Here is a 20,114-nt window from a genome sequence, read left to right as displayed (position 1 = left end):
ACTTCTTTCTAAGAAAAAAGAAAATAAAAAAAGGAATTAACCTCAGTATTCTCAAAAAATCATCTGTTTCGATCTAATTATAAGAGGTGGCTGTTGAACAATCAAAGATATGGTTTACCTTATATCTTCTGTATTTAAAATTATTTAAAAACTGTATAGCCAGAAGGACCCAAGACTAACTGGGAATGCTCAGTTAAGACAGTTGCGCTTATCTCATTGACCTTTTGAACAGCAATTTCAACTACTATTACATGTAAGTATAGAAGAATTTCAGTGGCTAGACAATGTTCAGGATACATGCTGCTTCTAAAAATAAATAGATGAAGATTGCAAATAAACATAAGATTTCAATATTAGAAGGGAAAAACATAAATTCCTTACAAACATAAGCCTGAAATTAGTAATAACACAAAAATTAGAGGTGTGTTCCATTCAGCTCAAATTGTGATCTGAATTTAAGTTTCCCATGACAGTATTTTTCAATTGTGGTCTAATTGCAGAAGTCTTAAGAAAACACTACATTTCTAGTACACATTCTAGGGAAATGTACAAAAAATAGCATCAGCACAGTCTAGCACAACCGACAGCATCATTTCCAGCTTTTACTTCTGATATGACCTTGTACAAGAAATGTAACACACTCTGGGTCTCTCTTAGTTTCTTTTATGCACCTCTCTTTGCTTAAATTCAGATGTGTTACTATGAAAATAAAAAGATTATGATCTGAAACAGAATGTTCAGCCCTGAGTTTCTTTAAGGCAAAAGTTCCTGTAGACTAAAATCTCTTATGCCCAGAGGAAACCACTAATTTATGGATATGAAAAAACAATAATACATGCACACAAAAATCAGTATTTGATACATTAGGCTTACAGAGTAGACCTTCATATGAATAAACCCTCAAAAAAATCAAAGTTCATTACTCACTACCACTTCAAGACCTCAAAAGAAAAGCATCTCACACGGAATGAGTCTTAACTCCTCTCTTGTAAGAAAGATCAAATGACTGAAAAGAAAAATTCTTAAGGAAGTCTAAGAGGTTTTGTCTAAATACTACTAGACAAAGAAACTCACAGGTCTCAATCCTCTCTTTCTTGTCTTCTCCATTGAACTGAAGTGCGTGCCCTTGTCAAGGATGAAAGAAATGAAAACTCTTGTCTGAACCAACTGAGAAATTGTCTAAGGGACTGATTGATATGCAATTTGATCTCTTGAGGCTATTTAATGATTAGAATTTGATATCTCCCTCTAGGCATTCTAGTCTCAGAAGAGGAGACATTAAAAATGTTACAATAACCAGAAACAGGGTGGGAAAAGCAATTTAAACTAGCTGGGCATGTGAACACACGCAAGCACACACACCATTAACATATTATATGGCTAAAAAAAGTTGCTGCTTTATTATACAAATTCTTAGGACTTAATTACACAGGAGATGCAGGCAGGACATTTTCATTGCATTACCTGGTTCAGTTACCAGGTGGTGATACTGCCTTCATTCATATGATAATGTCACAATTATACATTCATTCTGGAAATGGGGAAGTTGAGTGGCTACCCTCATTAACCTGAAGAAATCTAAACCCATTGTTCCCTCTTCCAAGTTACAAACATTAGCTTTCCATATTAGGTTGGGATAGCTATGAGGACTCTGTGAAGCATTCTCCCTGAACCAAAAGACTTGAGTTTCTTACCCTTTGACTATAAGAAAACTCTAATATTGGATTCCAATAAAGTACAAATTTTCTTGGGAAGGTATTCTCACTTTCAAGGAAGCCTTATACAGTTTGTAGGAGAATTATTTCATAAAATAAAAATTGTGACTGGAGATTATCCTTACTATGCTTTTACATCATCAAATTGATTTATCAAGTAAATCTTCCCTTGAGGTGTTCTTTATTTATTTGAAAGTGGACAACTTCACCAGCACAAGGAAGAGTGTCCTCCAGCCTCTCTTCCTATAAGGCTCTCCTCCTAACTTAGTGGGCTTTCACCTGCTAAATGCTGTCTTGAACCCCTTATATATAAGAGGTGAGAGAACATGTCTCAGCAAAATAAGACTCCACAAAATATTGTGAAAAATGGGATCACTAGAATCCCTCACTAGATCAACGTTGCTAGATCAACGAAGCTGGTGAAGGGGCTGGAGCACAAGTCATAGGAAAAGTGGCTGAGACACCTGGGGTCATTTTGCCTGGAGAAAAGAAAGCTTAGGAGTGGTCCTTATTGCTCTCTACAAATACATGAAAGGACGCTCTGGCAAGGTGGAGGACAGTCTCTTCTTCCAAATAACAAGGAATAAAAAAGTGGAAATGGCCTTAAGTTGTACCAGGGGAATTTTAGATCAAATATTAGGAAATTTTTTCTTCAAGACGGTTGCTAAGCACTACAACAGGCTGCCCACAGAAGTGATGGAATCACCATCCCTGGAGACATTTGAAAGGCATGTGGATGTGGCATTTAGGGACATGGTTTAGTGGTCAGTGTGGCAGTGATGAATCCTCGAAGTCTTTTCCAACTAAAAATATTATATTATTCTATGATTTTAGACAATATTAATGAAACCATTCCGGTGCTGCCTGCTGCCTTCCCCTCTTCCCTGCAAACACAGTTTAAAAGCCAGCCTAGAAGAGAGACTGTGGCATATACTCTGCTTACTGTCCTGTCTACACTGAATTCAATAATGAAGGATAAAATTCTTAACTTTCTAGCTGACATAAGTACTGGGAGCTGTGAATCACATTACATACTATGGACTCCTAGAAGCTAAGCATAATATTACCATATAAAAGTCCCACTATGGATACGTATCTTAAGCTGTTTTCAGGCCAATGCAGTAAGCACTGGAATTCAGGATCTAAGCAGTTAACTAGATAGGGTTAGAGCATAGATTCCAACATTGTCCCGCCCCAATATTCATACCTACCAGCCAATGCACAGGCATAAACAGGGAGTAGGACAGGCCAGAGGTATTCTTCAACAGACAGCTCATTTTTTTTTTTTTTTCTTTTTAGTAAGAAAGATTTTCACTATAGAAATGCAAGCTCTGCTATGTTATGTGGCCTCAGGGGCAGAGAACAGGACATGGAGCATTTTATTGACTAAGATATAACCTCATGGACAGCACCAGAGATGTCTTTCCTCACCACTGATTAACATGCCAAAAAAGCAGGAAAGCTAAGCTTGGAAAATATATCAAATCTTTTGCTGGCAGTTTTCTGTTCAGTGAAAAAGGTTCTCCATTTCAAATCCCACATTCCCAAATGATAAAAATCAAACCATCTTTCATGGTCTTTTAACAATTCCAACCAAAATCTCAGAACAATATGTGCTGTTTTTTCTTAGGAAAAAAAAAATTCCCAAAATTTTCTGTATGACAATCCTTATCATTCTACTACATGGAAAATTGCAAAGCTGTCTCACATGTAGTTAATTATATTTTCTTGCATCAAAGGTTTTCAGAAATCTAATGTAACATATCATATTTGCTTTGTAATGTGTAGAGTTGTATCTGAGTAGGAAATGGAGGCCAACAAAAAACACAGAAGTTATCATTTCTCCTCCTGTTCATCCTTTCACTCCAATTATTGGAATGTTTCCATCTTTGCTTAGCAAAATGTATAGGTACCTTCTCTACCTTGGAAACAAATACTAAACCTCATATTCGTTTCCCAAACTGTATATGAAAAAGTTGGATATTCTGTCTATACCAGAAGCATACACTTCAGGCAGCAGTTCTTCCTACTGAAACATAGGTTTTTGACATTAAATATTAGTTGAAGTCAAGATTATGTTATGTTGAAAACCCCAAGTGATTAGCCTAGATTAGACAGCTAACTGTCCGAACTGAGCTGTAGCAAGATGATTCCTTCTTTCACTTCTTACCAATATATACAGTATTATCTTTATAACCACAGAGTTAAGAGCTTTGTAACTTTCCTGTTTGTTTCATACATGAACAAAGTTGTCATGAACTAAAATCAGGAAGAGCTTATTCTGCTATGAGTTTCTTAACATCATTTCTATCATTAATTGTTCTGATAGTTTATCGAAGATGATGTAGCATCCATCAGCAGAAAATTCAGTATACAAAGTTAAGATTAAAATTCAGATATTTTCTCACCTACCATTCAATTAATTTTCTTTTCTGGGGCTGTTTTTATTATTGTTGCCATTAATATTGTTATTCCCATAGCCACCTTCAAGTTATTTTAAAAACAGTTGCAATGAATTTTCCCTGGTGTAAAATCATATCTCAGAAAACAAGTTTATCCATTTTTGCCATCTTCACCTAATACTAGCCTTTACCAACATAGAATTGATAGGCTTGTAGAAAATGAGTATTATGTTAGAAATATTTAGATTATTTATTAAAAAAAAAACAAGTTTCCCATTATTTTTTTTGGTTGCAATGAGTATAATTTATGAATGACTTTCTAACAAGACCCATATAATATTATTACTATTGTTGTTATTATCATATTATTTAGCACACTCTACCTGCTTTCACAAGACTGCAAAACTACATAGTCATTTTGAAATATGAGGAGAAATATTTTTTAACAATATGATTCCACGACAAAACATTATGCCATGGTACCTTTCCAAGACCCATCTTACTCTTGTTCTTCCCTGCTTGAAAATGTCCTCTTATAAAAGTACCTTCTATACTTTTCCTCTTTTGCACATAGCCCTCTCAGTTCTTCTCTAATTCACAAATCTTTCTCTTCCCTTTTTTGGAGAAAATAACAAGCTAGAGCATTAGCAGATTCTTTTCTCCAAATCATAATGCTTTCCTGTGACTCCTTTCTTCTTCCTGGTCATTTGTTTTTAACTTCCTTTTGTATAAAGGAAAAGTAATATGCCCATCAAATCAATCAATATAAAATTGATTTTTATGTGTAGAAGGAAATTATTTCATTAATTTTGTAAGGGGTTTCTGGTTTTCTTTACTTATTTGTTTTTTGGGTTTTTTTTTTTAATTTTCTTTCTTGTATCATATCCATATGGGATGATATTTCAAAAAAAAAAAAAAAAAAAAAGAAAAAACCAAAAACCAGAAGAAAATTTGCAGCTACCAGGTTGACTAGGAAGGACTGATCTATTTTTTCCTGCCCTTAGTCAACTGATTTAGGTCAGAATTGAGAAAAAATATACCTTGTCACATGGCAGGAGTTACAGCTTCCTGTATGCTTCTATTATATCATCTTAAGAAATCTCACTAATAAAACATAATACCAACCTAAAATATCTACCACACACTAATGCAGTCAATTAATAGAACAGATGGAGGTCAGGGCAGACAATTAAATCCCTTTGACAGAGGAGAGATTATTCTACCTCATATTGGAGATATGTCAGTAATTCCTGTGTGATCTGACTTACCCTTTATTCTTCAAAATAATTCCTTCCATAATGCCTTCTTTGGCATGAGAGAAAAAGATCCATCATCTAAAGGTCTTGCTTGCAGCTTTATATAATTATTTTTAAATGGTTAGAAAGTGTACCTATGTTTTTCCTGCAGTAGTATTATTGATTCTCAGAAAAAGCAAATCAAATCTCCTTTTTGCCTTTATTTAGATAGCTGCTGCTCCTCAAAAGGATGACACAGCTATCACCTAGGCAAGGTGCTAAGCACTTTTTTTGGAATTTAATACTGTCTTCTATAGGTATTGAAGATAACCATCCAGGAGTCGTGATTCATTATTTCTCTGGCCTGAATTTCAGCATATTTGTAACAATTATCTTTCCTCAAGTCTTGCACCAAGATGGTTGTATTTCTGGACATGGGAGCTACACTGCCAATAATCCAAACTGATAACTGTTGGTGCCATATTCTGGCAATATTGATGACATATTTCGTGTTTCAAACAAAAAAGAAACTGAGTTATTTAAATTTTTTTCTGATGTTGATGACTTGCAGCATACAGAGTTCAAATAATAAACCATAAACAGCTATAGGTAAAAATTCTTCAGTTAAGGAATTAAGTTTCCCATGAAATATTTTTTTTATGGAAAAAAGAACTCTGTACCAAATGAGTTCAAATCTGTTTTTAAATAAAGGTCAACACAAGTTTTGATAACTCTTTAAATCCTTTTTTTAAAGTTATCCTCATACCATATTGTGGTAATATTTAAATTTCAAAAAGCTCAGAGAAAGTTGCACTAATGTTAAACTAATATTTAAAAGCACTGAAAATCCATATTCCAAAAGACAATTAAGCTGCCAAGAGAGTGACCTCTTAGTGTAATTGCTGTGACTCCTCTGTCCCAGCTTCAATTTTCATTGTTGAAATTCTAATACATCCATTTTCTTTGTCAAGCTCATCTATTGGAACTCCTGTTTTGTTTATTAATAAAGTCAGATTGCTTAATTACTGCACTATCCTAAAAGCTTTGTTTTTCATATCCATATGCTTTAATGGATTCTGATCTCAAATTAATATACATTTGATGCTGGATATATCAGATGTGAATTTCTTGTACCCTTATGTAGCTTATTACCTCACTGTTTATACAATTCAGTTTTGATGGCTTCTAATGAAAACAGATTCTAGTTCTGCCGTTGTTTGACCTTTGTATTGTAGCCTCACTCCATGCCACTCAATAAGTTGTATTTCACTCATACTTTATAAAAAATACGAAATAAAAACTATTTCAGTAGTCTTTAAGGTATTTACTTCTGTTTCATTTGGTCAAATATAGTATATTTCTTATAACTTTCTTCCTTTACACATAACTGTATTATAAAAAATAGAAATGCTAAGTCTCTAATTATTCATCCCCTAACTTTTCAAGTGACTCAGCATCATTATTTAAACTTGTAACATAATTGTTGTGGGTTTTTTCCATCCTTTTTGATACTTCCATATAATGAAAGTGAAAGGGGCATACTGTTATTTTAAATCCATGGAAAGAAAAATTAAATTGCTCTTTAAATGACAATCACAGGTTCATAGATGGGTTGAAGTTGGAAGGGGGCCTCTGGAGTTCATCTGGTCCAACCCCTCTGCTCGAGAAGGAATACCTGCAGCCTGTTTTGGTGACATTGTTTAATAAAAGAATAGACTGCACCTCATTATTCACAGTTTTCAAGGATTTGCATCTCATCTTTGTGAATCAAATTCATGACACATGTCTACCAGCAACAGTAGTCACAATGGTAAAATATAGCATATGAAATATCACCTACGTACATTTAAAGCCAAGCAAAAAGCCTCAAATGATAGAAGCAACACAATTTTTCACTATAATTAACTCCACTGACTGCAAACTACATTAGAATTAAATGTGTGATTTAGTTCCAGATAAAGAAGCATTGTTTCCACCACGGAGAGACAAACTACAATTTTAATAGATATTTTAGGTTATTGATTTCTTACACAAAGAAAAAATTAAGCTTGTTAGAATTATAATTAGGCACCAAATTTTGTCAGTTATTTCCTGAAGTCATATTGAAACATAAAAATTCAGGCTGTATTTTCTAACATTCTGTGAATAGTTGTGTAAGCTTTAAATCCATGTTCATGCTATGAGCACAGAAAAGCTATTAATACAGCTGCAACCTCATGAAAAAGAGAAGAGTACTACTTCATATATCTTCATAAGGTATAGAACCTATCATGAAAGCTGGCAGAATCTGATTTTACTTAACCTGAGTAGTTTCCCCAACACTCAGATATTCTGAAGTTTTTTTAAGTTGTAGATAGCAATATTACCATATTTGTGTTGTGTTCCCTTTCTATGACTTTTTTTGTTGGAAAAGAAAAACTGAATGCAAAGCAGTATATATGAAAGGAAATGTGTGGAGGGTGTTGATAATAAACCTGGTAGAAAGAGTGGTTTAGATACTTTCAGCTTCCCTACTTAAGATCCAATAGAAAACACCATGTCCGTGTGTATATATATATATATATATATATATATATATATATATATATTTTGCACAGCATCAATATGTTGCATTCCGGGTTTGGGTTCAGATTAGGGGTTTTGACCTGTGTTAGGTAGCCGAGTTCTGTGTACCCCCGTGCACCCCCCGTGTCTCCCCCACTGGTGGTCGGCTCCGGGGCTCTTACTATTGGAGCTAGCCCACGCCAGTCCTGTAACCACTCCCCTGCCCACTCCTGAGAATTCTGTGTCAGTCACCCCGTTCCCACGACCCCATTCACCCCAGAGCCACATGTCCACCCCTGCTGCATCCCTGTTGGTTACCCCGATCCACGTCACTCGCCCGCAGCCTGCCCCCACTGGGCGAGGAGGTCTTCTGCTCTCCTCATCCCGCCCCCGATAAAATTCCGTGCCCGCCAGAATTCGGGGCCATTCTCGTCCACACGAAGTTGGGAGTGGTCTGCAACTTCTCCATCACAGCTCCCGTGGCCATTAAAGCCTTCCAGCCGCCACGTGGACAGATTTGAACAATTGCCTCGCCTCTTTATTTCGCCCCCTCATGCCAACGGCAAAGCTCAGCCAGCCCTCCCCAGTGTGCAACAGCAGAAGCGCCCGGGAATCGCGACAAGTGCCGGCCTTGCCGAGAAGCAGAGGCGCCCGAGCCGGGCACTCGGGAGCTGACCAGGGATGAGAAAAATAACGCATTGTTACATCAATAGAAAATAAACACAAAATAATGCTCTAAAAAATTCTGTACAATACCAGCTATCTGGGTCTAAATTGGCATTCAATTAAAGCTAAATGTATTTTATATTCATATATACAAACAAACATATTTACCTTCAGAATCAAATAGTGATTTTCAATTCTAAGTAATTTCTACAAGCCATTTGGCTTCCTGCTGGCAAGAACATTTTATTTTTTTCTTTCAAAAAAGAAAGAAATATGCCATCATCTTCCCTAGTCACTCAACAGCTGTATCAATTTGTTTTCAGGGCAGTGATTAGCATAATTGTGGTGGATTACTCACATTTAGCACAGAATGGAAATAATTCAGTATTTTAGGAGATATTACATAGAATGTATGGGATATCCAGGCCCTCTGGAGTGGTGTTGGAAGTTTTCTTTCCTAAAACTGTACTAAAAGCCTATTTTTAAAAACCTAAATCTGTCTGAAAGAACCAAAAACCTTAATTCTTCTGATGTGCTGTTTGATAAACAATTTCAAACTATGGCAAGGGCACACAGCCATGATATGAGCTGCAAATAGCTGTGCTGAGGGCATTACTGAGAAGATTTTCAGTGTGATATAATTTATCTAAAAATCAGAAAAAAAACCAAAACCAAAACCAAACAAACAAAACAAGAAAAAACACCAAAAACACCTAGAATGTGATTCCATCATTAATGGTTTTCTACTTTATCTCCAAATTCCAGTTCTGATGCTGAGGTGCATACAGTGCTGCCTTTAGTGCTATATGAGTGTTAAAATCAATCCGTTATTTATATACTCAGCCATTTACCTTAATACTCTTGCATGTTTTATAAACATGCATAGCCAATCACTGTATGATATTATACAGAAATATCATAAAATGTTTTTGGCCTGCTTTTAAGACTATCTAGTTCCAACATCCCTACCACGAGCAGGGATGCCACACACTAGATCATAAGGTTGCTCAAAACCACCCAACCTGGCCTTGAACACTTCCAGGGATGGGGCATCCACAACTTTTCTGGAAAACCTGTTCCTGTGTCTCCCCACCATTCACAATAAAGAACTTCTTCCTTACAGCCCCTCTAAATCTGTGGTTTTTTAGTTTAAAGCCAATCCACTTTGCTCCCAGTCAAAACAGGCCCTGATAAAAGTCTCCACATTTCTTATCTCTCCTTTTCTATAAATTGAAAGGATGCAGTAAGGTCTCATAAGAGCCTCCTCCAGGCTGAACAACTCCAAGGGTCTCAGTCTGTCTTCACAGTCAAGGTGCTCCAGTCCTCCGATCACCTTTGTGGCTGTCCTTTGGACACACTCTAACATGTCTGTATCTTTCTTGTGTTGAGGACTTCAGAGCTGGATGCAGCATTTCAAGGTGGAGCTTCACCAGAGCAGAATAAAGGGGCAGAATTACCTCCATCAAACATGTTGGCCACCTATTTTGATGCAGCCCAGGATACAGCTGGATTTCTGGGCTGCAAGCACACATTGCTTACTCATTAGCAATTTCTCATCCACTAGCACCTCCAAGTCCTTCTTTGAAAAGGCTACTTTTAATCCATTCACCATCCAGCCCCTAATGGTAATGGATATTGCCATGATTGAAGAGTGCATGACAGGTGCAGGACCTTACACTGGTCTTGCTGAACTTCATTAAGTTTCCATAGACCCACTCCTCCAGCCAGCTGAGGTACTCCTGGATGGCACTTCTTCCCTCAAGTGAATCAGTTGCACCACTCATCCACAGACTTGCTGAGGGTGCATTTAATCCTATTGTCTGTGTTACTGATGAAGATATTTAATATCATTGTCCCAGTAAGAACCTTTGAGAGACATCATTCATTACTGGCTTCCACCAGTAATCAATGTAGCCCTTGATTTCAAAACCTAGATTGCAACCTGTATAAAAAGCATTGTATAATATCGTTGTCCCATGTTACAGAAGCTGGAGTTGATGATCCCAGAAACCATCTTCTGTCAGTTGTTTCTAAAAGAAACTCCTGGGTGCAGAGCTGAAATTAAGGCATGGAGATACCAGGAGTACACAAGGTTTTGCTGTTACACAGAGCCATTCCTTTTATATAAAAACTGAGGGAGGTAACTTCTGAACAACAGATAAAGGGATATTTATTAACAGATACAGATGCTCATCCTTTCCCATCAACTATTGAGTTGTCCAAACAAAACAAACTGGTCTTGTGGTTAAAAATGAAGATGCAGTGTGTTTTGAACCTTGACAGGAAGAGGACAACTGCTTGCCTGTAATTCATTTGCACTGGAATCTTGCTCTCAAAAGTTTTGCTGTTCTTAGGGAAAAAAAAAAAAACAAAAACAAAAAAAAAAAAAAAAAAAAAAAAAAAAAAAAAAAAAACAAACACAACACTGAGTTGAACTTCTAAGAGTTAAGAGCTCCCTGTAGAAATATATATAATAGATATAACATCATTACCTGTTGTTCAGTACAGTAGATTTAAATTATATTAGTCACAGTGATAAAACATTTTCAAGTTTAAACACTGAGATAGTAAAATTTGCACTCCAGTTCTTTGAATTGAACATGACTAAACTTTAAATGAGCTGTCTGTGCAAAAGAGTGTGATTATTTTTTATTTCACGTTTACTTATTGCTCACAATGTTATGATTCAGTGAACTCGCATTATCCATGAAATCTATATAATGTTGAAATTACACTACTTTAACCATTCTCTGTTACTGTTGTACAATACTTTGTATAATGTTATGGTCAAATTAATTTTCTACAAAATCAATTATATTTCTGGAAGCATTACTCTAGATAAGAACAGTGCATGAGTCCTAAAGATTTAAGACAATCATGACTTATATTTTCATAAAATTGTTTAACTATCCTCTCAAAGCTTTAAAAAAACCTAATGAACTTAGGTAGAAGCTTTAAAATTATTCAATTACACCGCCACCTGGAAGTAAATTTAATGACCTGGTGTTTGCTATTTCATATTTGAGTAACATTTGAAAAATGCTTCATATTTCCATTTCTCACTTGGGTTCTTAAAAAATTCACATATTGGTGGAGATCATTAGAGTTTACCTACTTTTAGATACTTTAGGTCAGTCATAGTGAAATACGTAACTAAATATTGGAATAAAACAATAATGGATACATCATTTTGAATTCAAATGGAAGCAATGAATTATTTATATTCATTAGAGAATCCACTACTTTTGATTTGATTTTGATTCCACTCACAGTAGGTCTCCACCTTTAATGGAAAACACAATAATATCAGTGATGTAATGGATTTGTTAAGATTAGATTTACCAGTAACATCTCACAGCAAAGCAGATGATGTAACATAATTTATTTTTTCTAGATCAACTGAGAAACAGTTAACTACACTGGATTTAGGATTTCAGAATACTCTTCCTGGAAACAAATTTTTAAATTCATAGACAATTGTGGAACATCCTACAACAAAATCTAGACAAACTCTCATTAAAGTCAGGTTAAATTTCCAAACAGTAGGTGTTAAATTCAATTTACACTATTGGATTTTTTTTTAAGAAGATACACTTTTCAATTTGGAAACTTACTGAATTGTTGAGCATCAGCCTTAATTAATTGACATGATCAGATCATCAGTCTGGTTTCAACTGGTAAGTTCATTAGTTGCTCCGGCTTATCACTCGTGTATGGCTTATCACACTTCAGTATGGAAAACACACCTTCTATCTTTGTAAAAGGGCAGAATTTTAAACTGAGTTCTTTCCTTCTTTCCTTCCTTGTGTTTCAAAATTAAGAAAATTGGTAGGAAGAATGCACACTATAATGTCAGCAGAGTCTAAGTATCATAACACAGGTCTTAGGAGCCTACATAACTGATGGATTTCCATGCTAAAATTGTGCAGCTATTTCACCAAGACAGAAGAAATGTGGGGGTGCATTTTTCTTCCACCTAAGAGTATAAAGTCAGTGAGAGCCTAAAAAGAAAACTGGAGGAGTTGAAGATGCTGCTTAACCAGAGGCTGGACTGCTCAGCTAAGAGTACTTTCATGTACAGCCGTAAACCCTGACAAAAGGAAGGCAAAAATTCTTATCTGAATCCCAAGAGCTGAAAAGTAAGCTGAGGAGAGCTGATGGCTCTAAGAATGAGAATTGTATTGTGCTCTGATTTTCCTCAGAGAATAGAGTTGATCTGTTTCCTAAAACTCCCAAGACTTAAACTGGAACAGTTTATTCCTGCCTTCTAATATAAAGGTTTTATTTTTCCTTCACATTTGTTACCATAAATGATACAAGACAGAAGGTTTGATCAGAGTCTGAGAACATGATCAAGAATCTGACAGTATGTGGCTACATCAAAGGAATGATATAGTGCTTCACAGACTACCACAGGGCTCCATCTGCACATTCAGCTGTCAGGTTGGGATTCTAGAACAAAATACCACCATTTAAACTCACTTAGATTTCTGATGCACAATCAAAATTTGAGGACAAAGCATGGGCCATTTTTTTGCTTCAGTTTTTAATACTATATGATGCATTGCCAGGAAACACACATTGCATACTCCAAACATAAATAGATGTTTTCTGTTCTTGAGAAAAATCATGGGTTTATCATGTTGAAGAATTTTATCTGGAATTATGGATGAGAAAGACAGCAAGTGAGCAGTTAAAGTGTTCAAGATGTAGGGATTTCTTTCTGTATTTCTCTTAAATATAAGAGTACAACATAGCCAAAGTCATAGTTAGAATCTGTCCAAGCTATCATCCCTAGTTATCTTTTGCAATTTTTTTGTTCTTCTGTTTATCCAAATGGATCCCTATTGTCTGCTGAAAATACAACATCAAGGTTAGTTTGGCTTGAGTTATGAATTATTCTGAAGGCCTTCAGATCAAATTCTATTTTTCTCCTGAGAAAATTCTCAATACAAACCTTTTCTAGACAAAATAAGAAATTAACAAATATTTCTGTATTTCTGTTGTGTATTTTGGAGTACCTCAGGGTTAGCAGTTGAACACAAATATTTGTGGCTACTTCAGAAAATTAGCAAGCAGAGGAGCAGAAATAAATTTTATGCTGAGTTCTAACTTAATTTTCTAATCTTTTTTTTTTCTTTTTTTTTTTTTAATGTATAGTCCAATTACCAGCTGACATTAACAAGGGAATTTTCAAAAGGCACAGCTGGCTTGTGATGTTCACTAACTTGCAGTGTGTTAAAAGCCAGACATCAATAGACTCCATCTCACTTTTCTGTTTTAATTTTGTTTGCTTCCTTTTCTTCTCTTCCTCTCTGATTTTCCTGCTGAGCATTATAAAGAACAAACAAAATGCTGAGAAAACAGAGAAAACTAAAATCCCTTCTCCATCCCTCAGTTTCCCCTTCAAAATCCTCTCCCCAGCTTCTGTGCTCTATCTCAGTGTACTGTGATGGATCTAGAGATGAGAATTTCCCTTCTTGGAACATGGGTGTGGCTTATTCTAGTGCCAGACAAGGTAAATATGCCACAAATTTTTAGTTCAAAATAAATGATGTTATTTTAACTTTGACTTCAGCTTTATATGAGCCTTGTATTCTCTATATCAGCTGCTTACCTCATTATTGAAAAAAAAAGTCATGAGTTCTCTGAAGTAGAGTAAGTAATTGAATTCTATGTATAGCACTCATGCATATTGTACTATTCAATATATAACTCCTAAGAGTTCAGATATTATCACAATCAGTGTAGATGCTAAACTATTAAACAGGCCCCTGTTCATAAAGTATTTTTTATTCAATTACATGTAAATTGTTACAAATTGGAATAAACATGGTTCAGTGATGCAAAAATCACAGGAATTTTCAAAGCTGTTATTTTCTTTGTCTGAATTTTACACTTCACATAATAGTACCCTCGATTTTCATAACTAATCTGTCACACTTTGAATTATTGCTTATTCACAACTTTATTATCACATCAGATAGGTTATTATTCCTTCTCCTTGAATTTAGGTCCCAGTGTCAACGTAAAATGGAAACATCATTGTACTACAGCTGGTGCAATGATTACAGAAAAAGTCACATCTGCTTCAAAGTACATGGATAATATAAAGTGAAAAGGAAGAATTTGCATCAGAGAAAGTTTTCTGGTCACTTGTACATCTCATTCCCTTCTTGTTAATCAATGTGACAGGCACAGTATGAAAGAATGGTAATTAGATTAAGGTGTTTTATAAATAGAATATAGTCTATGCATAGATTTCTAAATTAAACCCTTGTCACATATTTCATATTGATATAATGAGACTGTTTATACATCTGTGTGCATATATATACACATACATATAACTATATGTCTTATCTGTGGACATGCTATACATTAAAATATGTTCTCTCATATTTTGCAAACAACTGAGAGGAAAAAATAGATCTTTATGGTAACAGTATGAAACAGCAACCAAGCTTTTTTTTTTAATACAGCCCCATAAGAACTCTGGAACCCAACCTTGTCTTGCAAACTGAAGACAGTCAGCTCTGTCTGGTACAGAGTGGCCTGGAACCCCCAAACCTTACTGAGTAGCAGTGTCACAAAAGCCACGTTTAATCTCATGTCTTTTAACTACAATCAGATTGGTATAATTCAATACTTATAGAGCTGAAAAATCATAACAATTCATGCTTATAATAAATAAGCACATAAACAGTGCTAATGCTTAGAATGTACTGTATTCCATGTCTCATTGGATGAACACAGGGTAAACAAACATTTTAAATGGATATATTGCAAAGATATTTCAAACACATTTAAGAACACCCGCAGCAGAGACTTGCTATCTTTCTTTTACATATTCTTATGAAAGAAGGAATTGTTATGAACGTACTTACCACTGTGTTGTATTTTTGAGCCGGCTTCAGCATTCTCCCATAGGAGGCAGCATGATGTCATTTTAGCTACAGCAGAAATTTTTCCTGTTAGGACAAAATACATAGTACTCTTCAGTAAATGAAGCAAAGAAATGCATATATTTGAGTCAAAAATGGTAAAAAAAACAGTTGCTTAGTAAATCATCTGTAATGCCATTTTTCAAGATTACAAAATGAGAAATCACAATACTAATAACCACACAATCAATATATTAAGCACATTGCCTTGATTTCTGTCATAAAAATTATTAGCAATATTTTTTTTCTTTGCAGATTGATCACTGCTACAAAGACAGGATTGTCTTTAAACCTGTATACCAAAAAAGTGTACATTTTTGAGAACCTGCTAAGGTAAGTAAATACTTTGAAATCAAAGAAACAGAAGAAATCATGACAAAACACTTTGGTTTTAAATATTTCTCTAAACATATATTATACATAGCCAAATATAAAATTTCAATAGCCAATTGTATACAAATATATTCTATTTAATTTATATCTAAATAATCACATTTTAAAGCCATTTTACTATTTTATATTCTTTCCTATGTGTAATTGAAAACTGTAGTTTATACTTCAAGTGACATTTCAATGGATAGACTCTGAATAATCTATCCATGTTAGATTTACAGTCTGTTTTGTCAAGAGTATCTTGAGACACTGTGATTTAAAACCCAAACCTTAATAGTGTTAAGAAAGGTATTTCAGGTAATTTTAATATTTTAGACTTAAATACCTTAAATACTTCTCTTCCCTCCAAATCCAGCAGACATTATGGGATTTACTTATCCCCTCACACATTTTGCAGGCGAAACATGCACTCTAATTTTCTCTGTATCGCTCTTAAAGGCACTTTTTACCATTTATTCTTTTTTTCATTAAGTTGATCAGCACACAGATTGCAGATTCTCCAATTTTAATCACAATGAATACTTCCTCATGAATGGTTTGACTCTCTACAACCAAACCATTCCCTGTAAGTCCGATTTATTTTAACAGCTGCCAACACAGGCCTAAATTCTGTGTAAACACAAGGATTATTTTCATAAGTTGGAAATAAGTACCAGTGGATGGCTATGTGAACACATATCTGAAAATAAGAAATTCAGACATATGAAGAAAAGTAGAATTTCTTATGAATAAGGAATGTGTGAAACACCCTAGCTAAACCGTCAAAGTGTCCATCTGGACACTTGCTGCAGGGGAAGGCTGGCAACACTTGGCTTTTGATACACACCCATTGAGGAATCAGATGTTGAAGTTTAGGACAATCTTTATCCCAAGCTATGGTAATGCCTTAAACCTCTCCATATGACAGTGGCACTTTTAATGGCTGTAAACTGACAGCCATTCCAATTCTCCAACAGTAGTATGTGATTAAACCTAGGATATAAGAAATAAGGAAGGATTTAAGGAATGGCTGCCAATGGCAGTGAAAATCCACTAAGGCTAACACAGCTTCCCTTCTCAGTTATTTTAAACCTGCATTTCTTTATTTCAGCATCCTTTATAGCTTAATTACTGCTACAGGAAAAGAAAAAAAGAGAGGAAAAGAGAGAAGAGAGGAGAACTCAGCTTTACTGATAAACAAAGGGATTGCATTTACTGTCTCTCCATGGTACCAAATTAGTTTCCAGCTTTAAAGCATAAAATTGAAGAAGGTACTATTAGTAGAACTAGGTTTTCCAAGTTTAGCTCTGTACCTATGTGCCTATCCTTTTCACTTTCATATTATTTTACACTGTCTTCTAGTTGTCCTTGGCAGATTGAATTTGATTGTAGATGACTAGGGCTATAATTCAAATTTTATATATTTTAGTAAACCACAGTGTCCCTTTAAAGATCATGTTTAGACTTTACAATAGTCAATTGCTTTCAAAAAAAGCAACAGCAAATACTGCCTTTCCTTTCTATCAGGAACTATACGCACACATTAAAAGACTAGCACTTCAATTCTAAGACAAAATATAGGCATTCTCTACAAACTTTTTTCTTTTTTAAAGAGTTAATTTGTCTTCATATCTGTGACAACTTATTTCCTCATAATTACAAAATTTTAACAGAAATATTATGGGAACCTGGCAGTCCCTCTAAGCATATTTTTCTGAAAACTATTACAGATTTGTTTACCATTCCACAGATGAATTTGTAACTTAAATCTGATGATGCTATAATGGCCCTGGTTTTAATGTTACCTAGTTTAAGTTTACTTATTTGAATAATTTCTCAGAATTACCACAACTGTCTATGATTTTATAGGTGATACATCAAGAACCCAGTAATACTGACATTCTGTCATTATGTACAGTTATCTTGTACATAATGTACAAGAACATTGAGAAATGTTCTTTCTTGAGAAATAAAATCTCTATCTCATAAAAAAAAAACTGTTTTGTTTTGAACATGATGACCCATTATCTCCAGCTATTCCCAAAACCCCTCACAGCTCCTGGCAATACCTAAATATAAGCTAGAAACATTTTTTTTTAGTGTTTGATGCTCAAATTTATTCAACACAATTACTGGACTATTGTAATTAACTTCTGTTTAAGCAGCTAGATTCATGAAGTCCATTTAAGAAAATGTACCCTTTTGAATTCAATTTTAGAATCTTTAAGCACATCTTTAAACCTGTAACCTTTACAGTGTTTATACCCTTTTCACTTTCAATTCAATTTCATAACAAGTTCTTTCTTTTGAAAATTTTCACAATAAACTCTCCTCACTGTTAAATTGAAAAAAAAATTCGTATCTAGTGACATATTTCACAGTAATAATTTTTTTGTGTCTTTTTATCTATAAAAAGAAAATCAGTGATTAAACAATGGGTGATAGAATATGCTGAGTTGGAAGGAACCCATCAGGATCAACAAGTCTAACTCCGCGTCCCGTGCAAGACACCACAAGAATCACAGCATGTGCCTGAGAGCATGGTTAAATGCATGCAGGCAGTTCTGTGATATTCCCTCAGAATCAATAGTCCAGAAGTCAGAATATCAAGTAAGCAGATGATGCTATTTCAACTTTATTGCCTGGACAGTTTGGGAGGATGGCGTTGTTCAGAATAGGAAAGCTAGATAGAGGTAGATCTCACAGCAGGAAACAGACACAGACCAGCTACAGGTATATCAGAGATATGCAAATGAAATTATTTTTCTCCTGATTAAAGTATATGAAAGCAAAATAGCTAAATCTGACCATAGGCTTCCTTTGTATTTTACTGGGGAAAAAAAGGCATCCTGAATTGTAGGAGACTTATAATCTTCATGAGTCAAAGAGTGTGGGCTTCAAGTTGGAAAACGAACAACCCACACTTCAACTATACCAGCTGAGCTAAAGTTGATTTTGATTTATCCAAGAAATGAGTGGTGGTATCTTAATTCCTTTACTTGAACTAAATATAATTCAGTATCAAACAATGCAAAGGCAGTGAAATGTAATTTTTCTTTGTTGAATAGGCAGTAACTCTCTCTTTGCCTAAAGGGAGGAAATTAATCCAGGAAAAAACTTCCCGTTTTGCAGACCCATTTTGCAACTTTAATCAAAAGCACCACACCAGAAGATAGGAAGCCTCTCATCTACACACTCTCTTTCAATGTACATATGCTGAGTTACAGTCCTTGTCTTCAAGCAGATCAGAAAGAGATGTGAAGCTTGTGTTTCCTCTTTCTACCTCTGACACACATACCTCACGATTCTCTGCTCATCTATTTCTGTTTTAAATAATTGAACCTCTGAACCTTTCTGTACCTCTAGTCTTGATTTCTGCCTGTCCCATGAGAATACCCTTGTGGGTAATAGTCAGAGAAAGCAGGGAGAAAAGACTAACAGTCCTCTGAAGCCAGAGGTGAGGGACTGTATCTTCAGCCACAAATAACTAAAATATCCCACAAAACAGGTGGGTAGCTTCAGAAACTACAAGAAAAAGAAAGATGTGGACTATATGAATCTTGGCAAGGTCTAAGGGCAGGAAAAAGTCTAGCAGAAACCAAAGATGAACAGAGGAAGCAGGCAGAACAGCCTAACACAAACAGAGACTGCTCTTCAGAGGAAATGGGCTGCTACCAAAGATACAGTGGCAACAGCAAAGGAGCAGTAACACAGAAATGGAAAAGCTGAGGCCATCTCCATAGGATGCAGATGGAGAGGAGAAATGAAGCTGTGCGTAAGGCATGATGGCAGCTAGGAACAAGTGTTGTGAATTTGCAGCGATGCTTATTCTTCTCATAAAGTACTAACATTTCTTGAGAAATCATCTTGCATTCAAAATTATTTGGATATGAATTTTTGTTAATACAACTGGCAAAACAGATTAATTTCTCATGTGGGCTACATCAGAAACATCCTGAACCATCTATGAGAAAACAAGATATCATGTGTGATATAGCAGATAAAAAAAATTAAAAATTCTTCCTTATGAGGAGAATAAATTAAGATAAATATTTGAATACAATATAATACACATTTCATTACAAAACAAAGGACAAAAGGATGATAATATTGGTGCAATGAGGCTCCAAAGAAACCTAATAATTTTTTAATTAATACTACAGGTCAAAACCTGAAAAGTTGCAAAAAAAAAATAAATCATGCTGAGGAGAAAAAAATAACCAAGGCTAAAAACAA

At 35.1% G+C, this 20,114-nt stretch overlaps 1 protein-coding gene across 4 annotated transcripts in view; it reads right to left on the bottom strand.

The window, feature by feature from the left end:
- Positions 1-20,114, bottom strand: part of NLGN4X (neuroligin 4 X-linked) — a 164,310-nt gene that overhangs the window by 119,636 nt on the left and 24,560 nt on the right. For all 4 annotated transcript variants that reach the window (XM_053935272.1, XM_053935271.1, XM_053935273.1 and 1 more), the window contains exon 2: positions 15,450-15,533. The gene's annotated coding sequence lies outside the window, so the exon portion shown is untranslated. The remainder of the gene's footprint in view (positions 1-15,449; positions 15,534-20,114) is intronic.

The sequence above is a fragment of the Vidua chalybeata genome, chromosome 2 (assembly GCF_026979565.1).
Source record: "Vidua chalybeata isolate OUT-0048 chromosome 2, bVidCha1 merged haplotype, whole genome shotgun sequence".
NCBI lineage: Eukaryota > Metazoa > Chordata > Aves > Passeriformes > Viduidae > Vidua > Vidua chalybeata.
Note: the sequence above shows the minus strand (reverse complement) of the source record. Positions and strands in the feature narration are given on the sequence as shown.